Below are 17,813 nucleotides of genomic sequence, written 5' to 3'. Positions count from 1 at the left end.
TCTCGCAAACTGTGTTTTTACTTTTAAACAATGACTTCAAATGGGAGATTCAATCAATGGAAGAGATAGCACTTGCACCCACTTCCCTGCAAGCACAATTTGCACATTAATCAGACACCACAGAGAATGTTCTTTTATTTCCCATGGCAACTCCTCACCATGGACACGTTCTGTATACTTAAAGGAGAACTAAAGCTTCACTAAAGAAGTAGGGCAGAAATATTGTACATTATGTTCTGAGCTTCTGTACCAGCCCAGGGCAACCACAGCCCTTTATCAAGGAATATATCTTGTACAATTAGCACATTAATAACCAGTCCTATTGTATCAGCTGATATAAAAGGGAAACCTCATTTTCTACTTCATGATTTGTAATGACCCCTAAACTTAGCTTGTGCTGATAATCACTCACCCCAAATCTCCCCCTAACTGACCTTCAGACTGGGCCCCCTTAGCTCATAACAAGGTTACAGATATATAGAAACATTGGGGTAACAGTCACCCTGCTATAGTTCCAGGGAACATATCCAAAATACGATCATTTATCACCCGAGATGCTGCCAAAATTCTTATTCACTCTCTCATCATATCGCGTCTAGACTACTGTAACTCTATTAATTGGCCTCCCCCTCCAGAGACTGTCAGCTCTCCAGTCCATAATGAACACTGCTGCGAGGCTCATACACCTCAGCAACCGCTCCTCCTCTGCCTCACCATTCTGTCAATCCCTGCACTGGCTTCCGTTACCTTTCAGAATCAATTCAAATTAATGACCCTGACTTTCAAAGCACTTCATAACTCTGCCCACCCTACATCTCTGAACTCATCTCTATATACTCACCCACTCGCTTACTATGCTCCTCTACTGACCTGCTCCTCAACTCTTCTCTCATTACCTCCTCACATGCTCGCATTCAAGACTTTGCAAGGGCTGCTCCCTCCTCTGGAATTCTCTCCCACGGTCTGTCCCACTTTCTCCCAACCTTTCTGCTTTCAAGAAATCTCTTAAAACGCACTTCTTTCGAGAAGCCTCCCCTCACTCTGCTTAACTACCAAACGCAACACCACATACAGTACCACATTTAATTTCATCTTGCCCACTCCCACACCTTGTGTATTACTCCCTTCCATTTAGAGTGTAAGCTCTTTTGCATAGGGCCTTCCTCACCTCTTTGTTCCAGTATAGATTGTGATGTTTGTTACTCCATATGTTCTATGTATGTAATTCATGTGATTTAGTTGTATAATCACATTTACTCTACAGTGCTACGCAATATGTTGGTGCTATATAAATACATGTTAATAATAGGGGTACCAGTGTTTATCTATTGAATAGCAAAAACCTTAAGTACCACCATGTCTGCAAGCTAATGTCTAAAAATATAAGGAAACTGCCTATTTCATGTAATGTTAATATTCATCCCTTCATAATGAGACTATTAGAGTGACTGACCCTGCACTGCCAGCTCTCCTGATTAGCATCTGCCCACCAGCAACATGGCCGTGTCTGTGCAGTAGGGACAACTCTGACACACAATCATTTCATTGGTCTAAACCAAACAAGCTCATTGGCTGAAGGGCGGAGCTGCCTTCCCAGGGGGAGGAGTGAGAGATCTTTGTGCTTCTCTCTGTACCCAGACCTGATAGAGGGAAAGGCTGAACCTTCCTGTAACTACTTCCTGTTTCCTGTGTCCCTGGCCTGCTGGGTAATTGAGTTTCCCTCTTCCTCCTCCTCCTGCTGCTTCTGTACTGTCTGTGGGACTGGGGGTTAATCCTGCTGCAGGGACTGATAGAGAGGGGAGACTGGGGGTTAATCCTGCTGCAGGGACTGATAGAGAGGGGAGACTGGGGGTTAATCCTGCTGCAGGGACTGATAGAGAGGGGAGACTGGGGGTTAATCCTGCTGCAGGGATTGATAGAGAGGGGAGACTGGGGGTTAATCCTGCTGCAGGGACTGATAGAGAGGGGAGACTGGGGGTTAATCCTGCTGCAGGGACTGATAGAGAGGGGAGGACTGGGGGTTAATCCTGCTGCAGGGACTGATAGAGAGGGGAGACTGGGGGTTAATCCTGCTGCAGGGACTGATAGAGAGGGGAGACTGGGGGTTAATCCTGCTGCAGGGACTGATAGAGAGGGGGAGACTGGGGGTTAATCCTGCTGCAGGGACTGATAGAGAGGGGAGACTGGGGGTTAATCCTGCTGTAGGGACTGATAGAGAGGGGAGACTGGGGGTTAATCCTGCTGCAGGGACTGATAGAGAGGGGAGACTGGGGGTTAATCCTGCTGCAGGGACTGATAGAGAGGGGAGACTGTGGGACTGGGGGATAAACTGGTCCCAGTACAACTCAGCTTTGCTGGAGGGACAGGAGGGGTTAAACCCCAGCAGGAGGTTCTGCCCTACAGACATAATTCCCAGTAGAATTCCTTACTCCCAGCTTTACATGACACTGCCCATTACTTACTGGCAGGTTCCCCAGAGGCACAAGCAGAAATGTTACAGATAAAGACAGAGAAAGAAGAACTGGACTGTGGAGATGATCAGAACCCAAAGGAAAGCTCAGCAGTTCCACTTACTGATGGGGGTAAGTAATCAGTATTCATTAGTGTTCAGTTATTTACAGGGAGACTCTTCTGTGGTTCCTTACTCCCAGCTTTACTCACCCCTGTCTCTTCCTTACTCCCAGCTTTACTCACCCCTGTCTCTTCCTTACTCCCAGCTTTACTCACCCCTGTCTCTTCCTTACTCCCAGCTTTACTCACCCCTGTCTCTTCCTTACTCCCAGCTTTACTCACCCCTGTCTCTTCCTTACTCCCAGCTTTACTCACCCCTGTCTCTTCCTTACTCCCAGCTTTACTCACCCCTGTCTCTTCCTTACTCCCAGCTTTACTCACCCTGTCTCTTCCTTACTCCCAGCTTTACTCACCCCTGTCTCTTCCTTACTCCCAGCTTTACTCACCCCTGTGTCTTCCTTACTTCCAGCTTCCCCAGAGCCACAACTACAAATATTACAGATAAAGAAAGAAAATAAATCAGACCCTGAAGATCATGTGACCCCAGTGGAAAGTTTAGCAGTACCAGTTAGTGATGGGGGTAAGTAGACAGGGAGTATGTGTGTAACACTGATAGTAATTATCCCCCTGCTTGTGCCAGTGAGACAGGTATGAGTTGCTGTCACAATGCTACAGTAGCACAGTCTGGAGTTTCAGAATTGTCCATGAGTTTTCTAGACTTTGGTTGTTCAGCTGTAGGTTAAGGCTCATGTGTCTCATATTGGGAATTATTTTATCCCCAAGGCTTCTCAGTGGCCATAGAATTATTTGTGTGTGAAGAATAATTCTGCCCCACACTGGACATATGGGTAAATCTCCCAGTAAATGTGAATTTCCAAAGGCCAACAACAGAAATGCAAATCAATACACAATGGGATCTTAGCTAGTGATCACTAGTGAGTATCTCAGCTGAGCTATTGTGCCCATAGGAGGCAAAGCCCAGTATTTTGTGATGATGTTTTGATGCTGCGTGCGTGTGTGTCTGTGTGTGTCTGTGTGTGTGTGGGTGCGTGTGTGTCTGTGTGTCTGTGTGTGTCTGTGTGTGTGTGTGTCTGTGTGTCTGTGTGTGTGTGTCTGTGTCTGTGTGCCTGTCGGTGTGTGTGTGTGCGTAAAAGCAGAAAACTAGTGAGCGCATCAGTTTGAGTCTCCAGTACCATGAAATATTAACGTTAGAGATGTAAATTAGTGACAATGATAAACCTAAACAGCAAGTGCGTTACAAATACTGTGCCAAATGTCTATCAATTCTTATTATGAAATAAATCAACAATTTGCTGATATTATTGTCATGGCCAGTGTGAACCCTTACAAACCAAAAATGCAAAAGCCAAATACAAAAATGTGGTATTGTAATCAAATATGTAACTTGCATAAATATGATGGATAATTGCAGTATGATCCTTGTATTATCTTACTATAGATGGATATACAAACACATAGTGGGGAATAAACCCCCTTATAGGCTAAACACCAGTAAATAAGTGTAGCTAAGTCTGGAATTCCATTATAAGCTCAGTTAAAGGAGAACTAACCCCCCCCCCAAGATATAACAGCCCCTCAACTGCCCTCCATCTGCCTTCAATGACATAAGATGGAGCGGAGGGACCTCACTGTGCTGCTCTGCTTCTTGCACTCAGTATTCCCAATAGGAGCTAATATATTTGTAATACACTGTGCGGGGAGGGAGAGGTAAGGGGGGAAGTTAAGAGGCTGTAAGTGTCTGCAAGTGTTTTTGGAGTTTCTTCCCAAACTCTAAAAACACACAGGCAGTTAACTGGCTTCTGACTAAAGCCACCGAAGTGTGCGTGAATATTATTATTAACATGTATTTATATAGCGCCAACATATTGCGTAGCACTGTAAAGTAAATGTGATTATACAACTACATCACATGAATTACATACATAGAATATATGGAGTTGCATACATCACAATCAATACCGGTACAAAAAGATGAGGAAGGCCCTATGCAGAAAGAGCTTACACTCTAAAGGGAAGGGAGTAATACACAAGGTGTGGGAGTGGGCAAGATCGAATTAAGTGGGTGAGAAATGTGGTATTGTATGTGGTGTTGCGTTTGGTACTTAAGCAGAGTGAGGGGAGGCTTCTCGAAAGAAGTGCGTTTTAAGAGATTTCTTGAAAGCAGAAAGGTTGGGAGAAAGTGGGACAGACCGTGGGAGAGAGTTCCAGAGGAGGGGTGCAGCCCTTGCAAAGTCTTGAATGTGAGGAGGTAATGAGAGAAGAGTTGAGGAGCAGGTCAGTAGAGGAGCGTAGTAAGCGAGTGGGTGAGTATATAGAGATGAGTTCAGAGATGTAGGGTGGGCAGAGTTATGAAGTGCTTTGAAAGTCAGTGTCATTAATTTGAATTTGATTCTGAAAGGTAACGGAAGCCAGTGCAGGGAATGACAGAATGGCGAGGCAGAGGAGGAGCGGTTGCTGAGGTGTATGAGCCTCGCAGCAGTGTTTATTATGGACTGGAGAGCTGACAGTCTCTGGAGGGGAAGGCCAATTAATAGAGAGTTACAGTAGTCTAGACGTGATATGACGAGAGAGTGAATAAGAATTTTGGCAGCATCTTGGGTGATAAATGATGGTATTTTGGATATGTTCCTTAGGTGGAAGTGACATGATTTAATAAGTGACTAGATATGAGGAGTGAATGACAGGGCAGAATCTAGGATAACCCCAAGGCACCGGGCCTGGGGAGAGGGGGTGATAGTGGAATTGTTAACTATGATGGATACTTCTGGGATGTTACTGGTGTTAGTTGGAGGAAAGAGAACCATTTCAGTTTTAGAGAGGTTTAATTTAAGGTAGCGTTGCGACATCCAGGTAGAGATAGTGGACAGGCAGGAGGAGACGCGAGTTAGGAGTTCTGGGTTGAGATCAGGAGATGAGAGAGAGATCTGAGTGTCGTCAGCATAGAGGTGGTAGTGGAAACCATACGAGTTGATTAATTTGCGGAGAGAGGAAGTATAGAGGGAGAATAGTAATGGTCCCAGGACAGAGCCTTGAGGAACCCCAACAGAAAGAGGTAGTGGAGAAGATGATACTCCATTGTAGGAGACACTGAAGGAATGATTGGTGATGTAAGAAGAGAACCAGGACAGGGCTGTGTCACGAAGGCCAAGTGACTGGAGGGACTGGAGGAGGAGAGGGTGATCTACAGTGTCAAATGCGGCTGAGAGATCAAGCAGTATTAGTAGTGAGAAATGATTGTTGGCTTTAGCAGTTAAAAGGTCATTAGTTAGTCAAGTCAGGGCAGTTTCCGTGGAGTGTTGTGGCTTAAAACCAGATTGTAGGGGGTCCAGCAGGTTATTGTCAGAGAGGAATCAGGTTAGTCGGTTGTAGACTAGGCGCTCAAGTAGTTTAGAGATGAAAGGTAGCAGAGAGATAGGTCGGAGGTTGTCAAGATTGGAGGGATCAAGAGAGGGTTAGGCACCTTAGATTGAAAGCTCCTCTTAGATAGCGAATGATGTATAATCTCTGTAAAGTGCTGCAGGAATCGATATAAATAACAGCAAATAAATTACAGTATCTAAGTTAGCTGAGATATAACAATGTTTTGTAGCAATGCTATATATTCCCCTTCAGTTCTCTCCTGTTTGTTGTTATTAGGTGGGAACATGAAGGCTGAGCACAGTTCTGAACTGCCCAAACCAGAGACTGACTGGGAGTCCGGCACAAGATCTGCCGATTGCTTAACAAGCTCTGATGGATCAGGTTTTATCTGCAGTAAATGTGGGGAAACCTTCCCTTTAAATAGTGATCTTCTCACCCACCTCTGTGGGACACACAAGAGAATTCCCACTGGAGAGAAACCATTCACCTGTACAGAATGTGAGGAAAGTTTTGCAGAAAGGAGACAACTTCGATGGCACCAATACTGCCACACAGGAGAGAAACCTTTCACCTGTACAGAATGTGGGGAAGGCTTTCAAGAAAAGAGACAGCTTCAAAAGCATTTCAACTTTCACACAGGAGAGAACCCATTCACCTGTACAGAATGTGGGAAACATTTTACTGAGAAGGGCTCCCTTCAGAGGCATAGGAGGATTCACACTGGAGAGAAACCATTCACCTGTACAGAATGTGGGAAAAGCTTTATTCAAAAGTACAATCTCAAGGCACACGAAATGATTCACAAAAAGCAGCCCATTGGATGTAGCCAGTGTGACAAAAGTTTTTCTGACACGAAAACACTCTCCCTACACCAAGTAGATCATGTAGAGGAGAAAGCCTTCAAATGTAAAGTATGTGGAAAATCTTTTGCTTGCAATGAAAATCTTACAATCCATGAGAGAATCCACACAGGGGAGAACCCGTATTCATGTACAGACTGTGGGGAAACATTCTATGGAAAGCGGCAACTTCAGGTACATGAAAAAATTCACACTGGAGAGAAAACATCCACCTGTGGGAAAGTTTTTACCAAAAGGAGTAGCCTTCGCATACACCAGAAAATTCACACTCAGGAGAAACGTTTCACATGTAAAAAATGTGGGGAAAGTTTTACTGACAAGAGTGCCCTTTATAAACATAAAATAATTCACACTGGAGGGAAACCATTCACCTGTACGGAATGTGGCAAAAGTTTTACTGAGAAGGAAAAACTTCAAACGCACCAAAGAATTCACATTGGAGAGAAACCCTTCGCCTGTACAGAATGTGGCAAAATATTTACAGAAAAGAGAAAACTTCGAAGGCATCAAAGAATTCACACCAGAGGGAAACCCTTCTCCTGTAGAGAATGTGGAAAAACATTTTCTGATATGGCCTACCTTCAAAGACATAATAGGTTTCATACTGGAGAGAAACCATTCACCTGTACTGAATGTGGGAAAAGGTTTAGTGCAAAAGGTGCCCTTCGTATACATGAAAGAATTCACACTGGAGAGAAACCGTTCACCTGTACGGAATGTGGAGAATGTTTTAAAGAAACCCGTCAACTTCAAAAGCACCTCAACCTTCACACAGGAGCGAAACCATTCACCTGTACAGAATGCGGGAAGCATTTTACTGAGAAGGGCTCCCTTCAGAGACATAAGAGAATTCACACTGGAGAGAAACCTTTCACCTGTACAGAATGTGGGAAAGGCTTTATTCAAAACTGCAATCTCAAGTTACACAAAATGATTCACAAAAAGCAGCCAGGACATGACATGAAAACACTTTCCGTGCATCAAGCAGATCTTGTCGAAGAGAAAGCCGTTGTAATAACGGGGTGAACCTTTATTAATGATTTTAGAATTTAAAATTAAATAGATTTACTGAAGTGTTTACAGAAATGGCCAATTCTGCATCTGTTCAACAGACATCGGGAAGCCCCAGAAGCTTTGGCCCGTGACCTTCAGGTTCCCAATAATACCCACTCATGGATCCGAGTTGAAGCTAGAGTCCTGCAGCGGGTCAGGTAACCGCGGGTTACCCGCAAAAACCTGCGTTACCCTGCAGGTTGCGGGTAGAAGTTAAGGTATAGACGCGGGTCACAGACGCCGCATCCCTTTCCAAGAGCTGTGGGATGCGGCGTCTGTGACCCAGACGAGGAGGGGAAGATGGGAGTGCAGAGCTCGCCAGGGGGGAGAAGAAGTAGCGGAGAGCAAAGCAGCGCAGAGAGCAGCCGCATCGTTCATGTGGGAGCTAAAGGATCCAGCAGCAGAGAGCCAGGGAGGAGAAATCGAGCGCCACTTCATGGATGGTCGCCCTGTCGCCGTTTCTGTAGAGGACAGGAAGCAGAGTTTCTGTAAGTTATTTATTAATAAAGACTTTGGTATTTTAAAGTATAATTTGTCTTGGTGGTTTTTTTTCGTTGTGTACTAGTGAATTTTTAAAAAACATTTTTTGATGTTACTGGTCCTTTAAGGAAACCGCTAGGGGAAAATTTGTGAAACAGGCTTAAGGCTGCTGAGAGTTCAAATCAGGTTGTGCCCTTGAGAAGTTCCGGAACTGTGTATCTGGTGATATTATTCCAGCTTCTTTTTGGGGGGCCTGTGCAGCTGGCAAGGAGGAGGGAGTGGGGGATGCCCCAATATACCCCCTTTTTATAATCTGCTCTCTAAATTCAGCCATCTACCGGCCGGCCTGTTTGTTATATCTAATTAAATACTCTGCACAATCCACTGCTTAAAAATCCCAGCTCCAACTTTTCTGTCTTGTTGAACTACAACACACAACCATCCTCTGCTGCTTCAAAAATTCCAGCTTTAACTTCTGGGAAATAACTTTTCTGTCTTGTTGAACTACAACTCACAACCATCTTCCTTTTTAAATTAGAAGCCTATACCATAACACCAAGGAACAGTCATTTGAATTTTCTCCCCAGGAAAAGTGATTGCCCATCTGGATTGTATTTATTACTGATTTTAGAATTATTTATTCGTATTCTATTCACTGTGTTTTCTGGCCGGCCAGTGTTTTTGTGATTATATAATAAATTGTATTTTAAATATATTGGTTTTGCTGTCCACCTTCTACTTATTTTTCCTACTTCTGATGATGTCACTTCCGGGTTACAATGACAGCACTTCCTGATTTTTGATGGTCAGCGGGTTGCGGGTCCAGGTTGTGGATAAGGTACTTGCGGGTTGGGTAGTGGGTCCAAGCGGGTAAGAATGTGAGTTGCAGGTCCGGGCTGTGGATTGCAGGTTGCAGGTACGGGTTCCAAAAATTGGACCCCTCTCAGGACTCTAGTTGAAGCTACTGACCAAAAGTTGAGGCTTTCTTCTAAAGTCAAGCTCCGAGGAGACCTCTAAACCCAAACCTGTTCAATATTGCTTCAATAGATCAGCAGGAGCTTTGTCTGGTGTCTGTTTATTTATTCTCGTCTTTGATATGGAACGTTGGACCAGGGACATTGTGACATACTTAAGGCTATTTTTTGATTCACTATAAATCAGAAATATATTGTAAATCATTACAAAGACCATTATAAAAAACCCCTTTGTGTTTCGTGCCCTTCAGGCACATAGGGTTAGTTCACACCGGGTGTTTTGGGGAGACTTGGTCGCCTGGCGACTAATCGCCTCGTTTTTGTGGCGACCAATCTCCCCAAACGCCTTCCCTGTTCCTGCGCCAGCTCAAATAAAAAAAGTACCGGCGCTAATCGCACGCGGCGGTTCGTTTTCCGAAGTTGCCTCACAAGGAAACTTCGGGCGACTTCGGAAAAATGAATCGACGCGTGTGATTAGCGCCTGCGTTTTTTCATTTTAGCTGGCGCAGGAACAGGGAAGGCATTTGGGGAGATTGGTCGCTGCAAAAACGAGGCGATTAGTCGCCAGGCGATTAAATCTCTATATGATTTTTTTTATGTGAATTAATAAACTGAGATTTTTATACTTTATAATTGTGGCCCCATGGTTTTCCAGTGTGCCTGAAGCCCCTTTCAACGGTACTGCTGTTGGTTTATTCTGCCCCTGGGGCTGAGGGTCTGGTGCACTTGGACAACCCTTTGAACTTGGTGAGTGTACTGATATTAGTTATTTGTGGCACCCCTTCAGTTTTTGATTTCTCTTTCAACATCTCCATTTTCATTAATTTTACATTACACATTCTGTTGCCCTATTCACACATATGCAATCATTACTTATTCCTCAAAGGGATACTGTCATGGGGAAAAAATGTTTTTTTCAAAATGCATCAGTTAATAGTGCTGCTCCAGCCAAATTCTGCACTGAAATCCATTTTCTAAAAAAACAAACAGATTTTTTTACATTTAATTTTGCAATTCGGCATATAGCTAGACATGATCTCCATTTCTCAGGTGCCCTTAACCATGTGACTTGAGCTCTGATAAACTTCAGTCACTCCATTACACTGCAAAGTCTTGCATTTCGTAGCCGAAATCCGCCGAGTGTGTTCGCGATGTAGCCAACGCAAGGATTCTGGACAGACAAGAAGATTCGGATAGAGGTCGGGGGCTGAAATCAGCCTGTGTCCAAAACTCACTTAATTAGCTAATTAACACTTCAAAACTCATTTACCAAACCATAATAATCAAGTTATCAATAATACAGGTTCCTGCCCTACAGTTCAGTTTGCTGAATGCCGCCAGCTCCCCTGCACAGCCTGGGAAAGGAGGCAGCAGCAAGTGGAATTAAAGGGTGAGACTAGTAGGGTATTTGCAGAGATTTCTCAATAGAGTAACCAGAAACACAGCTTTTAAAATATGCTCCTTCTATATTTAAAAGAGTATAATAACTGGCACATTCTTGTGTCTCCTTTAAATGCATGGCCATGGCATTATAATTAATAACTCCGGAGTGTTTCCAGTGTCACAGAGGGGCGGTCGTTAGAAAAAGGAAAAGTAATTCACTAAGGTAATATCTCAAACTAACAAGGGACTCGGAAGGCAATTTGAGTGGCTGGAAGGTTCTTACAAATGGGTATTAAAGCAATAATTCATGTTTGTGATAGTAAATACTCCTATTCCCCAAGGTAACATTACATTAGTATGTATAGGCAATACAGTGACAATATAATATCATAGCATCGTGTTTATTTCAGCATGGTGAATTTTTGTGGCCACTAATTACCACGTTCATTTTACAAAATTTGGCAGGAAATGAAAGTTTGAACATATTTCTGGGTTTTTTTTCCAGTTATTACAGTTTTGCTAATGAAGGTGAATTGTCCTTTAAGAATAAAACAAAAAGAAAAAGTATGTCCCATAAATTGCACCTTCCCACTGACTCAATCTGAGAGTCCCAAAAATTGATAAAACTTAACTTTTACTTCTAGTTATAAAATTGATAAACCGAAAGTACATTTAAAAGAAAGATTAGGAGAGAAAAGCTGTTATGACTCTAGGCCATAAGCTTTTAAACGGTAGCCAAAAAATCCTCTGCTGGATCGATTATAACAGTTCATATATTCACTGTTAAACCAATTAATGGTGAGGTCTGGTGGGGACAAACGACGTGTTAATAAATGTTTATAGCACCGTTATCAATGTCCTCATGTATTATACAATATATAATACTCAAAAGCCATAAATATCTTGTGAATTATATCCTTATAAACGGTGAGTTCTGATGTCATCAGTTATAAACGGTGAGTTCTGATGTCATTTCTGTCACATGACTCACTGAGACGTGTGTATTATAATAAATAAAGTACCCCCAGTTGTAAAATATGAGGATATTAGAAGTTACCTCGGAGTTCCATGACCTGTATAACTCGGCCTTCGGCCTCGTACTTTTATATGGTCATGAAACTCCTCGGTAACTTATAATATCCTTATATTTTACAAGAGGGGCTACTTTATTCACTATATATGGTTCGGAGGTATTATATCACCACTGTGATTAACTTAAATTCGTAGCGTTCTGTTGCTTGTAATCAGCAGCGTAACTAGAGGGGGCGGGCCCTGGCGCGGGACGTGCAGCCGGGCCCTGCCCCCCTCCGTACGGCCAGAAATGGCCGCATTTACCTAAAAACACAGTGGTGTGCGAGCAGCCGGGGGGCCCTGAGGGGGTGCGGGCCCTGGCCCAATCGCACCCCCTGCTCCCCCGGTAGTTACGCCACTGCTTGTAATAGAATCCCCACAGATGCCGTTAACACAGCGATTCAAGCTGAGTGATTAGTCTGTGGGTAACGAGTAGTTAACGGTGTGATCACTTAACTGGATGTGCGATGTTAGTGGAGAATTGCACCGATACCGGCCAGAGAGAGAACAACAGCGCACGGCAACTGCTTCTTCCCGCTCCACCCTTCTCCCTCAGTCACCCCAGAACCAGTGTATGTTCCGCTAATGGCAGCGGATATCAAGCTGCATGCGGCAAACCAATTGCCCTTTCCCCGCCAACCCTTCCACCCGTTCACCCCAGACCAGGATACCGTTTCTCTACCTAACAATTTTAAAAAAGTTTAAGCTGTGAGTCTAACTTCTCCCAAGGGACCGGTTATCTTTAATTGTTACAATTACTTATTTGCTTATTTCGCAATTGTAACAAAAGCGTCTTATCTGCTGCTTCTGGCTGTTCTGGGCTCTCTGCGAAAAGCCAATGAAGTGAGAAACTTTGTTTCTTTTTCTGGCTGTTCAGCGCAGAGAAAAGAGGGACTTTCCAGTACAAACGAGCTGTCAAAAGAGGGACTGTCCCTCTAAACACGGGACAATTGGGAGGTGTGACAACACTGTCAGGGAATCAGGAATTTCCAACCCGACCACTTTGTGATTTTTCTGAGGATATTGGACTTGATACAGGTCTGTACAGTAACCCTCCCCCACTACTCCTGCTGTTTTCCACATTAATCCTGTCGGCCTCTCTGCTCCTCACTTTGTGAATTACATCCCTCACTGATTCCTCCCTCAGTCTCTTCACAAACAAACTCCACTCTCTTTCCTCTCACAAACAGTAAAACTCATCAGACACATCCCTTTAACTGACACTCAAATCCCATTTGTCTCTAATCTGGTGCCCACGTGTGACTGACCCTGCACTGCCAGCTCTCCTGATTAGCATCTGCCCACCAGCAACATGGCCGTGTCTGTGCAGTAGGGACAACTCTGACACACAATCATTTCATTGGTCTCAAACCAAACAAGCTCATTGGCTAAAGGGCCGAGCTGCCTTCCCAGGGCAGGATTCTCTCCCTCAGGGCTCACACTCCTCCACAACTTCTATCTGTCAGCGTGAGCTCCACACTGGCTCAGACCGAGGGGACGGTTGTCAGTCCCAGGCCAGGAGTCTGTCACTCACTGCAGGGGGAGGTGAGGCCCTTTCATCTGCTTTATATAAGGGAAAAGCCAGCAGCCAAGGCTCAGCTGGAGGGGCAGTTGGGAGAGGGAGGGGGTGACGAGAGATTGAAGGGATATTCCTTTAGTCATGGAGGAGGGGTTGTCCCACTGGCAGGCTCAGTAATATCACAGCGATGCCCCAGTGCTGGATTCATTGTTACTGACACACCCACTAACATTACTCCTCCCACAATCCCTGCTGTGGTTACAACTGTCAGTCACCTGTATAACGTACGGGACATAGAACTGCCAGTGTAAGACTTGGGCTACTTTTTGGCAAATCTCCCAACATGTTAGAAACAGAAAGAGGGATAAAAACATTCGCCGTTCATAGCGCAGCGGAATTTTTTTCGACCACACCCATTTTTGTGACCACACCCCCTAATTACCATGTCTGTTTTACTAAATTTGGCAGTTTATAAAAGTTTCAACACATTTCTGTGGGTTTTAATGTCTTATTATAGTTTTTCTAATGGAGGTGAATTGCCCTTGAGTTGTGTTCTTATCACAAAGTTCTTATCTTATCTAAAACAGTTACAAAGGTATGTTAAGTATGTGTTCTGGGCTGTCTGCCAAGAGCCAATTAACTTGGAAACTTTGTATCTTTTTCTGGCTGTTCAGTGCAGGAGATCAAAGAGAAAGTCTGGACAATTCACTACATATCCATCCGGGACTCAGGGTTGAGCCGTCAAAAGCAGGACTGTCCCACTCAAAACGGGATCATTGGTATGATTCTTGCCTCGTTTTTTTTAGTCTTGGCCAGGTTTTCAAACATAAAACTGGCAACTCTATCCTACTGCTGCACTGTCTGAGGGACTGGGGGTTAAGCCTGCTGCAGGGACTGATAGAGAGGGGAGACTGGGGCTTAATCCTGCTGCAGGGACTGATAGAGAGGGGAGACTGGGGGTTAATCCTGCTGCAGGGACTGATAGAGAGGGGAGACTGGGGGTTAATCCTGCTGCAGGGACTGATAGAGAGGGGAGACTGGGGGTTAATCCTGCTGCAGGGACTGATAGAGAGGGGAGACTGGGGGTTAATCCTGCTGCAGGGACTGATAGAGAGGGGAGACTGGGGGTTAATCCTGCTGCAGGGACTGATAGAGAGGGGAGACTGGGGCTTAATCCTGCTGCAGGGACTGATAGAGAGGGGAGACTGGGGCTTAATCCTGCTGCAGGGACTGATAGAGAGGGGAGACTGGGGGTTAATCCTGCTGCAGGGACTGATAGAGAGGGGAGACTGGGGGTTAATCCTGCTGCAGGGACTGATAGAGAGGGGAGACTGGGGTTAATCCTGCTGCAGGGACTGATAGAGAGGGGAGACTGGGGGTTAATCCTGCTGCAGGGACTGATAGAGAGGGGAGACTGGGGGTTAATCCTGCTGCAGGGACTGATAGAGAGGGGAGACTGGGGCTTAATCCTGCTGCAGGGACTGATAGAGAGGGGAGACTGTGGGACTGGGGGATAAACTGGTCCCAGTACAACATGTATTTATTGTAGTGATATGAGAGGGGGGATCCCCACAGGCAGCTTTATATGGTGGGTTTGTGTTCCTTGCTGTCAGGTTCTCCAGAGATGGAAACAAGGAGGTTAGAGGGGAAATGGGAGAATGAAGAGCCGGACACTGAGGATCCTCTGGACACAATAAAGAGGGAAATGGATCCCGTTCCTGGGGCCGGTGAGTAACGTTTGTGTAGGACACATGTGGTTACACAGAGCTCAGCTTTGCTGGAGGGACAGGAGGGGTTAAACCCCAGCAGGAGGTTCTGCCCTACAGACATAATTCCCAGTAGAATTCCTTACTCCCAGCTTTACATGACACTGCCCATTACTTACTGGCAGGTTCCCCAGAGGCACAAGCAGAAATGTTACAGATAAAGACAGAGAAAGAAGAACTGGACTGTGGAGATGATCAGAACCCAAAGGAAAGCTCAGCAGTTCCACTTACTAATGGGAGTAAGTAGCCAGTATTCATTAGTGTTCAATTATTTACAGGGAGACTCTTCTGTGGTTCCTTACTCCCAGCTTTACTCACCCCTGTCTCTTCCTTACTCCCAGCTTTACTCCCCCCTGTCTCTTCCTTACTCCCAGCTTTACTCCCCCCTGTCTCTTCCTTACTCCCAGCTTTACTCCCCCCTGTCTCTTCCTTACTCCCAGCTTTACTCCCCCCTGTCTCTTCCTTACTCCCAGCTTTACTCCCCCTGTCTCTTCCTTACTCCCAGCTTTACTCACCCCTGTCTCTTCCTTACTCCCAGCTTTACTCACCCCTGTCTCTTCCTTACTCCCAGCTTTACTCACCCCTGTCTCTTCCTTACTCCCAGCTTTACTCACTCCTGTCTCTTCCTTACTCCCAGCTTTACTCACCCCTGTCTCTTCCTTACTCCCAGCTTTACTCACCCCTGTCTCTTCCTTACTCCCAGCTTTACTCACCCCTGTCTCTTCCTTACTGGCAGCTTCCCCATTGGCTGAATCAGAAATATTACAGATAAAGATAAAGGAGGAAGAACCGGACCCTGAAGATCATGTGACCCCAGTGGAAAGTTCAGCAGTACCAGTTAGTGATGGGGGTAAGTAGACAGGGAGTGTGTGTGTAACACTGATAACAGTTACATAGTTACATAGTTACATAGTTAAATTGGGTTGAAAAAAGACAAAGTCCATCAAGTTCAACCCCTCCAAATGAAAACCCAGCATCCATACACACACCCCTCCCTACTTTTAATTAAAATTCTATATACCCATACCTATATTAACTATAGAGTTTAGTATCACAATAGCCTTTAATATTATGTCTGTCCAAAAAATCATCCAAGCCATTCTTAAAGGCATTAACTGAATCAGCCATCACAACATCACCCGGCAGTGCATTCCACAACCTCACTGTCCTGACTGTGAAGAACCCTCTACGTTGCTTCAAATGAAAGTTCTTTTCTTCTAGTCTAAAGGGGTGGCCTCTGGTACGGTGATCCACTTTATGGGTAAAAAGGTCCCCTGCCATTTGTCTATAATGTCCTCTAATGTACTTGTAAAGTGTAATCATGTCCCCTCGCAAGCGCCTTTTTTCCAGAGAAAACAACCCCAACCTTGACAGTCTACCCTCATAATTTAAGTCTTCCATCCCTCTAACCAATTTAGTTGCACGTCTCTGCACTCTCTCCAGCTCATTTATATCCCTCTTAAGGACTGGAGTCCAAAACTGAACTGCATACTCCAGATGAGGCCTTACCAGGGACCTATAAAGAGGCATAATTATGTTTTCATCCCTTGAGTTAATGCCCTTTTTTATGCAAGACAGAACTTTATTTGCTTTAGTAGCCACAGAATGACACTGCCCAGAATTAGACAACGTGTTATCTACAAAGACCCCTAGATCCTTTTCATTTAAGGAAACTCCCAACACATTGCCATTTAGTGTATAACTTGCATTTATATTATTTTTGCCAAAGTGCATAACCTTGCATTTATCAACATTGAACCTCATTTTCCAGTTTGCTGCCCAGTTTTCCAGTTTAGACAGATCACTTTGCAAAGTGGCAGCATCCTGCATGGAACCTATAGTTCTGCACAATTTAGTATCATCTGCAAAAATAGAAACAGTACTTTCAATGCCCACCTCCAGGTCATTAATAAACAAGTTGAAAAGCAAGGGACCTAGTACAGAGCCCTGCGGTACTCCACTAACAACACTGGTCCAATTAGAAAATGTTCCATTTACCACCACTCTTTGTAGTCTATCTTTTAGCCAGTTCGCTATCCAGGTACAAATACTATGTTCCAGGCCAACATTCCTTAATTTAACCAGTAACCTTTTGTGTGGCACTGTATCAAATGCTTTAGCAAAGTCTAAGTAAATCACATCCACTGCCATCCCAGAATCGAGGTCTCTACTTACATTCTCGTAAAAAGAAATTAAGTTAGTCTGGCAAGATCTATTACGCATAAAACCATGCTGGCACAAACTCATAGTATTATGATTTGCTATGAAGTCCAGTATCTTATCCTTTATTAACCCTTCGAAAAGCTTTCCTAATACTGACGTCAGACTAACTGGCCTATAGTTTTGAGGCTGAGAACGGGATCCTTTTTTGAATAGAGGCACCACATTAGCAATTCGCCAGTCTCTTGGCACAATACCAGATCTCAATGAATCCTGAAAAATTAAGTAAAGAGGTTTGGCAATCACAGAGCTAAGCTCGCTAATTACCCTGGGATGAATACCATCTGGCCCTGGACCTTTGTTAATCTTAACCTGTTCAAGTCTCTTTTGAATTTCTTCTTGTGTGAACCATGCATCATTAGTTGTATTACTAGAATTGGGAGTGTTAAGAAGGAAACCTTCACTTACTGGTTCTTCATTTGTGTAAACAGATGAAAAATACGAGTTCAGAATCTGCGCTTTTATTTTGTTTTCATCAACCAGCTGATCCCCCTCTGATAGTAAGGGTCCCACCCCTTCCTGCTTCAGTTACTGTTTGTGCCAGTGAGACAGGTATGAGTGAGACAGGTATGAGTGAGACAGGTATGAGTGAGAC

General features: G+C 44.4%; 2 protein-coding genes across 2 annotated transcripts in view; both read left to right on the top strand.

The window, feature by feature from the left end:
• Positions 1 to 17,813, top strand: part of znf214 (zinc finger protein 214) — a 210,501-nt gene that overhangs the window by 117,355 nt on the left and 75,333 nt on the right.
• Positions 2,210 to 17,813, top strand: part of LOC108719524 (gastrula zinc finger protein XlCGF57.1-like) — a 385,853-nt gene continuing 370,249 nt past the window's right edge. Inside the window, exon 1 of the mRNA XM_041566905.1 lies at positions 2,210 to 2,332. The gene's annotated coding sequence lies outside the window, so the exon portion shown is untranslated. The remainder of the gene's footprint in view (positions 2,333 to 17,813) is intronic.

This window comes from Xenopus laevis, chromosome 6L, assembly GCF_017654675.1.
Source record: "Xenopus laevis strain J_2021 chromosome 6L, Xenopus_laevis_v10.1, whole genome shotgun sequence".
Classification (NCBI taxonomy): Eukaryota; Metazoa; Chordata; class Amphibia; order Anura; family Pipidae; genus Xenopus; species Xenopus laevis.
Note: the sequence above shows the minus strand (reverse complement) of the source record. Positions and strands in the feature narration are given on the sequence as shown.